General features: G+C 36.4%; 1 non-coding gene across 1 annotated transcript; it reads left to right on the top strand.

Moving 5' to 3' along the window:
* Positions 1-12,022: 12,022 nt before the first annotated feature.
* Positions 12,023-12,095, top strand: TRNAK-UUU (transfer RNA lysine (anticodon UUU)). Its single transcript has one exon. It is a non-coding gene; the product is annotated as a tRNA-Lys (tRNA).
* The last annotated feature ends 3,222 nt before the right edge of the window (positions 12,096-15,317 follow it).

Here is a 15,317-nt window from a genome sequence, read left to right as displayed (position 1 = left end):
GAAAGGGAGAGAATTCTAAATTAATTTAGGTGCATATATCCTTATTTATATTGAGACATTTATCATTCTGGATTACTAACAGCAGGGAGAAAGTTTTTGGACAAATTGATAATTAAGGGCAACTTATACTTCTTAAGTGATGTCTTTGTTTTGCTATTCAATGCCATTCTTGGGGTCTGACTTTAGCCCAGGACACTGGAGGGCAGAGAATAACAAACTGCTTGGTTGAACTGCCAGGTCAGCGGAGCTGCAGCAGCTCAGGTGTGTCCTGTCAGAGATTGGCTGCATGCTTCCTGTGGACAACATGTGGTCCACATGTTGTGAAAGCTGGGCTGAAGCCCTTAAGTGAGAGGAGGACACCAGCAATGTGTGCTTGGGTTGGGGGTGGGCACCTCATGAAGCCAGCCTTTTTCCAGTGTCCTGGGTATCATAGTGAAAGGGGCATGCAGGGACCCCCTAGGACAGCCCTTGGAATCACATATAAGAGAAGCACTTCCTAGGACAAAAAAGTGAAGTTACCCAACCAAGTCCAAATTCTCATCTCTCTTCTTTTCCTCTGCTTCATCCCTGAAGGAAGTGAAAATATCACTTAGAAAATGAGATGGATGCAGGATATCAGAGCAAAGCCAACAGCATCCCCTGTACACAGAGGCCAACTATAAAGGCCTTACCTGGGAAAGGGGAGAAAACTGACCTCTGAATGGATATTGAGGAGTTGATTCTACTATTTGCTGTATATATCCTTTCTTCTTGATATTTTGATTTCTAAATTGGAACTGTGCATTTTGTGACTGCGAATTAAGGTTCCACTCATCTAAGAATAAGTAAAATGTTCATGAGAACTACCCCAGTTTCATCTAGAGCCAGGGCAAGATTATAGCCAATAAATACATTTTGAAAGGATAGTGAGAGACCAAAAATTAAAGGTATATTTTGATTATACCACAAAACAAATAAAACTCTTTGTACCGTTAATTTATTTTCCCTTACATGGTCCTTTGGCTCACCTTACTACAGTAAACTAAAATAATTAGTGTAATAAGAAATCATCATTAAGAAAAGTTATTCAGTCTCCCACACTGGATAAAATTGTTTGAAATTTGTATTTTACACAGTGTCTAAATTTGTAAGCAATGTGTATAAGAAAATGTCCCTAGACATGACAGAGGGTAAGAGCTATCTAACACAGTTGGGCTTGATGTGGGCCAGTGGAATCTGAGGGTGTTTCTTGATAAAGCAATGCCCCAAGAAACAGACAAAAGAACTATGGGCTGCAACCATTAACACAAGAAGATGGTAAAATATATTCTTGAAGAAAAGTTGGGTTGCAGAAAATTGTCTTTAACAGGGCAGCGAGAACAAAGAACAAGGAAGTGTCCTTGGATTTCTCTATTCCTCATCACACACCTAATATGTCATTAAGTCTGATTAGTGTTAACCATTTCCCAGGCCTGTCTACCGCTCTCCATCTCTACCACTATCACCCCAGGCCAAGCTCCCATTGCTTAACCCCTGAACTACCATGGGACCCTTCTGTTGGTCATCTTGCTTCTACTGTGAAAATTCAATGATTTATTTTCATTGCAGCAATTGGAGTGGCCTCTCAAAATAAAATATATAGTCAGATCACACCCCCATACTATTTAAAAACTTCTAATAATAGCATGGAGAAGAATTATGTACATTTGTAAATCCTTATGTGATCCCGCCTCTGCTTACCCGTCTGACTTCATTCGTATCACTCTCCCTGTCATCCACTGCTCTCCAGCTCCTCTCACTGTTGACAGTCAGACTATCTGCCTTCCTCTCGTCACTGAGATAGATCTCAATTCAGAAGCCACCTCCTCAAACAGGCCTTCTCTGGCCATTCATTTAGGAGACACCGAGTCACACTCAATCTTACTGATTCTCTGTAGAATACTCATTTCTGTCTGGTATTAGCCCTGTATATTTATTTACAGGTGTGACAGACAGACTTCAAGGTAGCACACATCATCCCCATTTCCTGGTATTTGTACCTTTGTATAATCTCCTTGCCTTGGGTTTGGGCAGGACCTCTGACTTGCCAAGGGAATATGGCAAAAGTGATATGATGCCATTCCTAGAATTAGGTTACATTTTTTTGTAGAGGTGACGGGATGTTACCTCTGTGACAGGGAACATTACAAAAGACTCCATTTCATTAGCAGACTTGCTCTAGAGACTTTTCCCTTTGCTGGCTTTGGAGATGCAAGCTGTTAGGTTTTGAGGGACCCTCAAGGAGAAGGTGTTATGACAAGGAATTGCAGGCAGCTTTTAGAGGCGGAACAAAACTTTGAGGCTCATAGTTCTATATCTACAAGAGCTAAATGCTGCCAACTGAGCTTGGAAAAACCCTGAGCCTAAGACGAGAACTCAGGTTTGGTTTATATTTTGATGGTAGCCTTGGGAGACCCTAATCAGAGGACCCATTGTTTGGATTTCTAGATTCACAGAAGCTATGAGATAATAAATGTCTGCTAATTTGAGTTGCTAAGTTAATGGTAAGTTTTTACACAGCAAGAGAAAACAAATATACCAATTAATTGTCTCTCCAGTTAGATTGTAAACTCCAGTGTCCAGAAGAATGCCTGCCACATCGTGTTTCAGAAATATTTGTTGAAGGAATATATGAAAACAATTAGATTATTAAACACTTTTTCCCCTTAAAACAGTTTCATTTTAACTGAAGTGTAATAGACACACCATGTTGCATTAGTGTCAGGTGTACCGCATAGTAATTCGACAACTCTAATGCTTACCACAAGTGTAGCTACCATTTGTCACCATACAATGCTGTTATAATACCACTGACTATATTCCTTTTGCTGTACTGTTCATCCCTGTGATTTATTCATTCCATAACTGGAAGCTCATTCCCCTTCACCCATTTTTGCCTCTCTTCCTAGCCTTCTTCTCTGACAACCATCAGTTTGTTCTCTGTATTTATGGAACTGCTTCTGCCTTTTTTGTTGTTGTTGTTAGGTTTTTTTAGATTAGTAGTTAGCTTTTTTTGTTTGTTTTGTTTTTTTTAGATTCCACCTATAAGTGAAATTATATCATATTTGTCTTTCCCTGTCTGACATACTCTCTAGCTATCCATTAAATAATGTCCCCATTTCTGGCCACAGTTCTATTTATCAATTTTTCTGGCGCATTCATGTGTTTTTATCTTGTTTTAAAAAATAAACTTTATACATATGCGATAGGAACATGACAGTGATGGATGGCAGTGTTCAAAGCGTGTACTTATATGGCCATCTTAATCACTCTGTAACTCTTTAACTGCAGTACTGTTGTTGCAGAGAATGAGATACTGTCACATTTCTATTGATCTAACTTCCAGATTGTCATACGTATATATTTCAAATGAAAAAGTGAAGTGATCTCTAAAATAAAAAGATTTATTGTAAGATTCATGTTAACAGTGTGACATTCCTAGAGGAAATATTCAGGAGAAAAATTCTCACTACTCAATATTCTTCCCTTCCTTGATATCGCTCATACCATTTATTTGTTTTACACACTATTATACCTGGAAAACTGGTGATGCTTCTTCAATGTGTTCATGTTGGAAAACCAGATGAATCAATTATTATACATTGTTGTCACATCTCTTATCTATTGTAAGTAATGCTGCAATAAACATAGCGGTGCATATATATTTTTGAATTAGTATTTTCCTTTTCCCTGGGCTAATATCCAGTAGTGGAATTACTGGATCATATGATATTTTTATTTATAATTTTTTGAGGAAAATTTACATTGTTTCCCACAGTGACTATACCAATTTACTTTCCTACCAACAGTGCTCAGGGTTTCTTCTCCATTTCCTTGCCAACACTTGTTCTTTCCTTTCTTTTTGATACTAGCCGTTCTGACAGGTGTATGGTGATATCTCATTGTTGTTTTGATTTCCATTTCCCTTATGATTAGTGATATTGAACATCTTTTCATGTGACTGTTGGCCATCTGGATGTCTTCTTCGAAAAAATGTCTATTCAGGTCTTCTGCTCATTTTTAAACTGGATTATTGTCTTTCTGGTGTTGAATTATATAAGTTCTTTATATATTTTGGATATTAACATTTTAGCAGATGTATCATTTGCAAATGTTTTCGCCCATTCTGTAGGTTGCCGTTTCATTTTGTTGATGGCTTCCTCTGCTGTGAAAAAGGTTTTTGTTTTGATGTAGTTGCAATAGTTTATTTTTGCTTTTATTTCCCTTGCCTGAGAGGATGTATCTAGAAAAATATTGCTAAGTCCAGTGTCAAAGAGATTATGGCTTGTATTTTCTCCTAGGATTTTATGGATTCAGGTCTCACATTAGGTCTTAAATTCATTTGAATTTATTTTTATTTATCATGCAAGAAAGTGGTCCAGTTTCATTCTTTTGCATTTTGCTTTCTGGTTTTCCCAGTACCATTTGTGAAAGAGATTGTTTTTCTCCATTGCATATTCTTTCCTCCCTTGTCATGGATTAATTGGTAATACAAGTATGGGATATTTCTGGGTTCTGTATTCTGTTCCATTGATCTCTGTGTCTATTTTTGTGTCAGTTCCATACTGTTTTGATTACTACAGCTTTGTAGTATACCTGGAAATCTGGGATTGTGAAACCTCCAGGTTTGTTCTTCATCAAGATTGCATTGGCTATTCAGGGTCTTTTGTAGTTCCATACAAATTTTAGGATTCTTTGTTCTAGTTCTGTGAAAAATACTGCTGGTATTTTGATGGAGTTTCATTAAATTTGCACATTGCTTTGTGTAGTTTGAACATTTTAACAATATTAATTCTTACAGTCCATGCTTATAGAATATCTTTCTATATGTTTATTCTGTCTTCAATTTCTTTCATCAGTATTTTGAGTTTTAAAAGTATAGGTCTTTCACCTTCTTGGTTAAGTTTACTCCTAGGTACTTTACTCTTTTTGGAATTGTAAATGGAATTGTTTTCTTACTTTCTCTTTCTGCTACTTTGCTATTAGTGTTTAGAAACATAACAGGTTTCTGTATATTAATTTTGCAACCTGCATCAGTTAACATTTTGAAAGAGCTGGTGCTCTTTTTTAATGCATTATCCATATTGCTACAGAATGTTTAGAGTTATTGAAGTGCTAACCAGGTTAACATTTTGATTTTGCATGTTTTCTTCAGCAAGAATGAGTATCAAATATATCTGTCTTAAAAGTGGGAAAACAATAATAGCTGACACATTTATACTCCGCCTTATCACATGCCGTTATGAGAGTAGATGAATGTTTAACTGAATAAAACAGAAGTGGAAGTAAGCTTAGAAATGTATATGACCACCGGCTATATATACAAATGCTCATAGAATTCGATGTGTTTGTCATTAAAGGAGGTCTGATGGCATCATTTGTTGCACCTGCTCTTTATGGGGCAAGAAACAGTGAGCAAGGTGTTTAAAATGTTTGGCTTCCCAGAGCTCATTATGAAGACACTATCTCTAGTATGTGAAGTCGTTTCTCACCTGAAGGGTTGGTTTGTCTTCACACCCATGAAATCTCATTTTCTCTGCTGACACTGCCAATTTAAATTTATTTTATGTGTGATGTAGACAGATGTCTGCAAGGAGCTGGACTGAGTCCATTAACCCTTCACAGAAGGAGGTGGTTTTAATGCTTAAGTGGTAGTTATCAGTTCTGAGTCTTGGTCCTAGCTTTACCACTTCCTGGTAAACTTGACTAGTATTTGGTGCATTGGACAAACACTAAGTAGACTTATAAATAAAATAATCATAAGCTAATGGTTCCCTAAGGCCAAAGGAAGCATGCACCCTCTTTTTTTGATTAGTAGGATATACTGTTGTGTCACAGCCAAAGTGTACAAGAAGAAAATGAAAATATCGTCACACAGGCTGTGTGGGCATGTGTGAATTCAGAGAAGGAGCTTCCCACTGGCTCTTCAGGGAGGAGTGAGGTCCCCAAATCTGATTTTCCCTGTCTTCTGGTACTATTTTAAGAAGTTTAAAAAATGTTTTTTAACTAAAAATTTTTTTTTAATTTAAAAAATAATGCATTGCTGTTTCAGATTGAGTCCTAGAAAAACAGAGACATTAGTTTGCTGAGGAAAATTGCTGTATTGGATTTTAAAATGTTAAGCCCTAATTCTTTTTTTTTAAGCCCTAATTCTTATATTCTAGGCTAACCAATATTTACTTTTAATAATTAAAAAAAATCCTTCTTACTTTATGCAAATACGCATTTTTCAGACTGCTGAGCAAAGTACAGTTGATTTATAGCCATTAAAATCTTTTCTAGACCAAGAGGACAAAATGTAAACTTGCTTTATAACTGAATATTAGTCAACTATGAATTATTTGATTTTGGTTTTTGTTTCTCTGTATTTTAAAAAAAATTTTTTTTTCAAAATTTCTATCACAGCGTATACAGTTTCTCTTGAGTGTAAAATAAAATAGTGTTTGTTTTTTAAAGTGCTTTCTGGCAACATTAGGAACTTTTATCAGTAAAGATAAAGACTAAAGCCATGTTTTGTTTGCTTTGGTTTTTGTTTTTACTCTCAACATAGATTTCTTTTTAAAAAGTTGATTTAGGTGAGTTCCTGTTTTTGGTTTTCATCCAATCCCTTACCAATTAGCTCTGAACTCATTTCACTCCAAAATTTTTCCTTCTTCCTTCCTTCCTTCCTTCCTTCCTTCCTTCCTTCCTTCCTTCCTTCCTTCCTTCCTTCCCTCCTTCCTTTTGTTTTTAAGTAATCTTTACATCCAACATGGGGCTCAAACCCACAACCCGGAGATCAAGAGTCTCAGCTCCACCAACTGAGCCTGCCAGACACCCCATTAACATTTCTTTTTTGTGTTTACGGTTTCAACATTCCTTTTAACAACACAGAGGTCTGCAGAAAATGCTATGCTTCATTAAGCAGAATCGATTAAGGAAGGGAGTGTTGGAGATGTTGGCAGTAAAGACTGTCATTGTTTGCAAGCTCCTGGGCCATAAGAGACTCAGCAGTTTTCTTTCCAGTTTAAAAAGCTGCATTGTAAAAGACAAGTCAAAGCATGACTAGAAGAGCAAAGAGAGATTTGTGTAAGAAATTAAATGTACGTTAGAGACATGACAAAGTAGCTCTCTTTTTGTCATTTGTTGAAAAGTCTATTATGAGATAGACCATTACTCAAGATGCAGTGTTTTTCTGTGTTTGTTTCTCGTCAGATATTACTGCATCCCAGGCCTTTACAGATTATACTGCTGCTTGTACCCACCACATTGCCTGTGCTCTTGTGTGGCTCCTGGGTCTGCTTGCTCTTCACTTCTGCTCTCAGTTCTGTCATATTTCTTCAGTCACAAGACTGGCCAAAAGTTAGTGAGAGCATGAGGCTCATGAAGCTCAGGATATCCCTGCCTTTGTTTACTGCAATAGCTTTCTTGGGAAGGTTAGCTTGATTACTTCTGTTTCCAGTTCTTTTCTAGAGCTGGTATCGTGGAAGCCAGAGTGCTGACTTCCAACAAGCTATTTTTAGGCCAGTCCTATGTTCAGACTCTGATAAGTGTCCTAAGTGCAATATGCTAGAAAATGCCAGTAAGTGTTCAAGACTTCAAATTGTACAGCTCTTTGACCCTTATGGAGCATTTTCATATCCAAAAGATGTCTTGTTTAACTCTCACAAAAACTTCTGAGTTGGATAGCATCCCCACGTCCCAGAGACTTAGCCAGATTCAGGACTGATAAATGGCAGTCTCAATTTCTATTTTCAGATTTTGTCCCAGTACAAATGGGCTTTGCTTTTTTTCTATTTTCTGGGGTAAACTTACCTTGCTGCATTCCTCAAAGGTCAAGAAAAAATGGAAGGAAGAGAGAAAAAAGGGGTTTTCTGATAAATGGCAAGTTTAGAGCAGTAATAGTGTAAAAATACATTTGAACTAAAAATACATTCATCATACCTTTTGGAAGTGTTCTTGGAAGGCTTTCCAGCACCTGAAAATGCCTGCTTTTCATGGCCAACCTCTGATGTGGGGAGAGGGTATGCTCAAGAAACATGCTATAGTTCACCATTCAGGGAACAGTATGATCTCAACTATTTCTTCCCTGTGGTTAGGTGATTTCAGAACTGTTCCTAGCCCTGAAAGCTGCCTGTGTTTTGTGGGATTTCCCCTGTCCCTGCCTTACTTGGACGGGTGTACAGTCTTAAAGATAACAAATGATCCCATGGGCTATTCATGACCATGCTTTCTGTGCCAAGTTTAAATAAGGAAGATTTATCTGGGTAACCACAATGCCCAGTGTATAGTATTCATACCTCTCTGAGATCACAGACCAGGTCCAGCTCCCAATTTGCTGGATTCTCTTGGAAATTTATTATCTGAATCAATGAGTTTTAATAATTTGGGCTTATCAACAATTCAAGTTAGGGTAACCAGATATTTTAGAAGTCAAGTCAGTTCATTGGCTTACTGGCTAAGGATGCTAAGACTATCAGGAAAAATTTGAGTAGTTTTCAACACTTAGAGACAACTAAAATATAAAGTATGTGTTTAAATTATTGTCTGCTGCCCCCAGCTCTTATTGCATATTCCTGGCATCTGCCACAATCTCCTGTGAAACATTTATAACCTGCACTTGTAAAACACTTTGCACTTGATTCTGATAATCAAGGTGTCCTTTTGAGAAGACCTGTTGATTTTATTTGGAGGAAAAAGGAGAAATTAAAAGCAAAAAGGAAAACTCTTCTTTCCCTGTGGTACTGTCTGCATAGCAGCTATTACTGATTAGTTACTTGTTTATTCCTACCCATTTATCCATCCTATAGACTCCATGAGAGCAAAAACGTTCCGTTTTACTGTGAACTAAATAAAGATTGTTGAATGAATACAAACAACTCCTGAGAGTACCTTTATCTACTCTACTCATTGTACATTAAAACATTAAAACTCAGTATATTTAAGTGCTTTAAAAATTTTCAAAACCAGCAATGAACAAATGAGGAAAGAATCCAGATCTCCTAGCACCTCTTCTTCTCTGTGTGTTGGTTACTTCCAAGTGGTCACCTGCTCAAGTACATTCATCCAAATCATATTTATCAATTGCCAATGTGTCAGGCACCTCAACAGGTGTTGTGATGAATACAGAAAGTATAATAATACTGTTCTTGACAAAAGGAATTCATTATCTAGAAAGAACAATAAAACACATCCATTGAAACTACTTCCCCAAATGATTACTCCTCGGATGTGAATAAAACCATTGAATCTTTGGCTTATTCATCAATGACACAGCAATTTGGCACAACCCCTTTTGGTAAGAAGTCATGTATATTGGACAGCATATAAATATCCTTTGCCAAATTCATCTACCTGTGTTTCTGTGATTTAGGATATTGTTTCAGTCACTATGGATATATGGTTAGTGAGTCTGGATCTTTGGATGGAATCATTGGATGTGACTTTTTCTGGGTCTCGACAACATAGCATCTTTTGTCACACAGTTTACTGATCCTTTAATGGTGTAAGGAAAGGGTAAGAGGGGGACTTGGAATGAGTTAAGTTTTCATTTTTAGGCTTTAAGCAAGGCTTGGATTTATCTGCCTAATGACCTGAGGAGTTTACTTGTTAACATAAGGCAGGCAAAAATCCCATGTTGTCAGCAAAACTCTGATGGTATCAAAATAAATGAGTCATGTAATTTCAGCTTTTGAAGGTGGGGTTTGAGAAACCAGAAAAGAGGCTTTCCCGACTGACAGGGCCTGTCAGGTGGCAGCAGCCTAGTGGCTACAAACACAGTGCAGGTGCTGAGTCCACCACCACCAGGATGCCTACATCTGGTGCTCTAATGCAAAGGAAGAATTTTTTTTTCCTGGATGATATTCAGAAGCACCATGAAACAAACTTGTCTGTTGTGATCCCTGCGGTCTCAGGCAGATCACAGATTTCAAGAGGACATGTTGCTGGACAGTTTCATTGCTCAGGGCTAATTATTCATATGAGAATCCACCCAAGAAAGTTGCTAAACTGGTTTGTTGGCTGTTTGGTGGAGACTTTTAAAGAGACATTGCCACATTTCAATAGAGAATTCTGTTTTACATAAAGATCCCACATAGAACAGTGAAAAACCAAGTACTGATGACAAAGTAAATGGGACTTTTCTTAACTTCTGTCCTTAAAATCATCATATTTAAAAGAAAACTGAAGAGCATGACAGCTGTTCATAAAACATCCTACTCAGACGGCAGATTTAAAGTTTATTTATAGGAAGCATTTGTAGGCTACAAATGAATGGAGATGAGTTGGAAATATGCCATATCTTTCTATGGGAAAATCATGATAAAATATTTCTCAATAAGATCGGTTTAGAGACTCTCCACAACGTGCACACACCAAAGACAATCTTTCTTATACTGTAAAAAACAAAGAATATGCATCCTTGGTTTCTTAATTATTATTAACTTTTGAATGAAATTTCCTTAAGTAAAAAAGAAGAAATAAATCTTTTTACAACCACTATTTTCTTTCTTTCTTTCTTTCTTTCTTTCTTTCTTTCTTTCTTTCTTTCTTTCTTTCACAACCACTATTTTCATATGGCTTTCTGGAAACTTTTGGCAGAAATTCTGTGCTCCCAAGTCTTCCTCAAATCTTAAGGGAAGAGATAATGTATTTTTTAAAAAGTGCAGCTAAGTTAATAATTTGATATGAGTTAAAGACTTTGAGCTTAGCCCCTGTTCAACAGGATTGGGTATTTTCTCTGTATGTTTCCACAGCTCCTGTCTTCTTTATCTGTATGAACACAATGCAGCCTCTTGCCTAAACCATGCATCTAGTAAATGGTTTGTTGAATATATTGCTAACTACATCTAAAGCTATTCTCTATTTTAATGAAGTACGTCTTGAGTGGGATTTAGTGCATGACTATCTCTATATGTTTCTATTTATAACATGTGTTTTATGAAAACCCATTCCACTGACTATTGCTAGAAGTAGAATGATTTGACTGATCTAATAAGGACTTCCATACTTCATTTTAAAACACTGCCAACCTGTGATTTAGGAATGTAAAAAATTTCTTCTTTAACCTGTTTAAATATTGTCATAGACTCAAATAAGAGGGTAAATAATATTTACTAGTAATCCAGGGTATCCGGTCATCACTTTGCATAAATATTATCACATTTAATCATCACGACAAGCCTATCAGGTGTTATTCTGCCCATTTTATAGAGAGAAGAAACTGAGATTCAGAGAAACTCCCTAGTGAGTAAATGGGAGAAAAGACCAGGTTCAAGCTTAGATCTGTCCCACAGTGCCCTTTATACGTACCTATTAGGATTTGCAGTTATTCATATCTTAGTATGAATTATATTTATTCTGATTTATTTTCTGCTGAATATAACATATAGTATTCCCAAGAAAGGGGTGGTGTTTAAGGAAAAGGAAGAGGCATCGACTATTTTAAAGAAGGAAATTAGAGTAGGAATCTGGGGTAGTTCTGTGAGGCTGTATAAACAGAGCATGAGGTTCAAAGATGTATACTCTGTTGAGGAGAGAGGAGGTTGAGGAGGGCATCTTGTGGGAAATAAAGGAAACATTAAGGGAAACAAAGGATGGCAAAGCTTTCTCTTTGAATTTTGACACATTTAGGGTTTTTTTAAGATTTTATTTATTTATTAATGAGAGATACAGAGAGAGAGGCAGAGACATAGGCAGAGAGAGGCAGAGAGAGAGAGAAGCAGGGTCTATGCAGGGAGCCCGATGTGGGACTCGATCCTGGGTCTCCAGGGTCACACCCTGGGCCGAAGGCAGGCGCCAAACCACTGAGCCACCCAGGCGTCCCAACATATTTAGTTTTAATGATAGGAAAGAAGCAGCATATCTTTAAATGGTGAAGTGATGGTTGTATTCATCCTTATTTAGGAAATTCTAATTTTGATAGGTTAGAGAAGTGTTTCTTCTTTAAAATTCACTTCATCTGTCTTTTCTTTAGGTATGGCTTACCTAAATAAATAATGATTAAGAATATTATAAGTGGTGGGATGCCTAGCTGGCTCAGTTGGAAGAGCATGTGACTTTTGATCTCAGGGTTATGAGTTTGAGCCCCATGTTGGGTATATAGATTACTTAAACAAATAAAGAAATAAACTTAAAAAAGAACAGAGGATTAGAGTTGCAACAGAGAATTCGAATTTTCTCTGCCTGAGACCAAGGGGAAACTATAGCCCTCTCTCTTCAGCCTAGAACCTGAGTTTTGGACTCAGGAAAGGCAATTTCATTCACTCGTTCCATAGGCTCCCGGGGGTTTAATGCCTAGATCTCTTTTGTGCACATCTGTTCATGTGTCTCTCTTTACTCAGTAAGCTCTGTTCTGCTTCTGTAGAACAAATCATAATAAAATAACTAAAGGTATATACCAAATGATAAGAAATTAGGCTCTTACCAAAAGATTGGGATCGTCCCCTGCATATTTTCAGACCATAATGCTTTGAAATTAGAACTAAATCACAAGAGGAAGGATTTCAAACACGTGGAGGGTTAAGGACTATCCTGCTAAAAGATGAAAGGGTCAACCAGGAAATTAGAGAAGAATTAGAAATTAGGCTCTTTTCCTATAACCTTTACTTGAGAAGCTGAAGTGTCAATGTCCCCAAAGATTGAACTATTTGAAAACAGCCCATCAATAGTTATAAGCATCAATGTTTAAGAATATCAGTGGTTGAGAAACCCTGGAAGAAGAGCTCACCTTCAAATAAGGCTCTAACATTTCCTGGTTGTTTGACTTTGAGTTGGTTACTCCGTACATCCAAGCTTCTAGTACCTCACCTATAATATGGGGTAATGATTTTACCAAACTCATGAGATTGTGGTGAAGATTAAAGAGGATGGTCTGTGTACATGCACTCAGTGCCGTGCTTAATATGTAGTAAGCTCTCAGTAAATATTAATATCCCGCTCTGCCCTGGAAATGAATTTTGAGCTTCCAACTGCTCTTCAGCTTATACTTGAGTTAATTCTCCTAGGTAAGAGGTCCTTTGTATTTCTATTTGTTTCTATAATCCAGAGTTTAACCCAAAACCGATATAAACTAGGACAATCTGACAACAAAACATGAAAAGTTAAGTTTGGAAATAAATAAGTCTAGCAAATTGAAATTACTTTCCAATCTTATATGCTTCTGGAAATGTGCTTGCTTGCTCTATAGATCTTTAGGAACAGAGAGAGAATAGGACAAATTTTGTTTATGGAGTTAGGCTTAAATTTATTTCATCCCAAATGATTGAAGATTGGAAAATTCTAATAAAGAGGGGAAAATATTCTCCAGAGATATTGCAGTTGATCACAGTATAGTTGACTTAAATAAAATGTGTATGAATTTTTGAATACACAGGAAACATGAAAATCTCCCTCCCATAGTTACTCTTCTAAAATATGTCAGGAAGTTCGTTGGCTGGAGCCTTCTGTACATGTGCCCCTTGCATGAGAAGGCCTCCCCCCAAAAGGAGGGGAACCATAGACACATCTATGTGCTCAGCTGAAGATTTTATAATCTCCAGTCAAATCCGTAGGTGTCATTCATGGTCCTGGCAAACTCTAAATGGGCCTGATGCTCCACTGCTTGTGCCATTTAAGTGGAGTATTTACAGGTGTTAGCCAACTATTATTTTTCTAATAGAATAATTTTGTCATATGATGCCAAGTATATTATTTCAAGTGCCGTTGGTAGATTGGAATTTAATGTTTTATTTATTTTTGCTGCCTCTCTTTAATCGTCATGTATATTATTCATGCATGCTTCTTTGCTTACACCCCCAAGCCATGGTGATCTTCCTGCCATTTACGCCAGCACATCACTATGTGCACTATTGGAAATAAGTAAGAAGATGGCAAATCCCAAGGTCTTTACTAAATAAAATTGGATCACAATATTATGGTAGATTTTATTTTCTAAATAAAGCTTATTTCTGCCAATATTAAATTATTATATAGTCTTCTACCAGGCTTTGGTAAAATAATAGAAAAAGAGAGATAAAGAGTTTGGCAGAGGAGTAAAAGGTATATATGAGTCTGTGTGGGGGGGTGGGGTTGGGGGCGGTGTGTCTGAATACTGAGAATAATCCTTATGGTGCTATTTTGTTGAAAAATGACACCATGGTAAGTATTTTATGCACATTAAATATAATGTGACTATTCTGAGTTATACCATTATCAAATATCACCACTTCCTATTTTTTCTCACAAACTAAGAAAGTAGATTCCAGGTAATTTTTAGTATTCAATAGCCATTGAGTACTCTTCTTAGGAAAATAGAGAAAGTCTTGTAAAATTAGAAATTGATACGAAAAACTCTAGAAAAATTAAAATCTATCAAGTTTTACTTTTTCTTTCCAGGTTTTCATAACAATTTTTTTCAAAAATGGAAATTAAATTACTATTTGGGAATGAAAAGTAATTGGCTCACTGCACAAGCCTTGGGAAATAATGAAATAAAAATATATAAACTCAAATTATTAAAAAGCAAAAAGAGGTGCACCTGGTTGGTTCAGTCAATTAAATGTCTATCTCTTGATTTTGGCTCAGGTCATGATCTCAGGATCCTGGGATCAAGCCCTGTGTCGGGCTTCATGCTCAGTGGGGAGTCTGTTTGAGATGCTCTCTCCCTCTGCCTCCCCCAGCTCTCTCTCTCTCTCTAAAATAAATAAATAAATCTTAAAAAAAGAAAACAAAAAATGTAAAAAATACCAAACTCAAAGTATTATTTTTTAAAAAGTAAAATGAAAATAGAAGTCAATTTGATATAAAATAATTACTAAAAACTAAAGTTTTGAAAAAAAATGATAAAATAAAAAAAATTATTTATATATTTTTACGTTTTTAATCAACCTCCTTTCCTCAGCATTCTTATTGCCAAAAGTAGTTAAGGCATTGTAAGTACAAAGTGGTTTGAGGTAAAATAGTTTGAAAGGAAGGAAAGACTGACCATTCAAAATGATAAAAAAGAAAAGACTGACCATTCAAAATGATAAAAAAAGGAACCCAATGAATAATGGACTTTGTAGTTACTAAAAAGACATAATCATGATAAGATCTTATGATGAAAGTATAACCATAAACATTTGAAGGTCATCAAGCTTCTTTGGGAAGCGATGATTTACCTTATTTTGGTAACAATGAGATGCAGTGCATATTCACAATAATTTCAGAATTTTAGTAGATGTAAGAACTTCAGGACAGTGCTCTAACACATCCACCATCCACATAGCCTGTGATGCTGTCATTAATGAAGGATATAGAGAAGTATCTAATTTAAATTCTAGAGTACTTTATTAGTGTGGGGA

The sequence above is a fragment of the Canis aureus genome, chromosome 6 (genome assembly GCF_053574225.1).
Source record: "Canis aureus isolate CA01 chromosome 6, VMU_Caureus_v.1.0, whole genome shotgun sequence".
Taxonomy (NCBI): Eukaryota; Metazoa; Chordata; class Mammalia; order Carnivora; family Canidae; genus Canis; species Canis aureus.
Note: the sequence above shows the minus strand (reverse complement) of the source record. Positions and strands in the feature narration are given on the sequence as shown.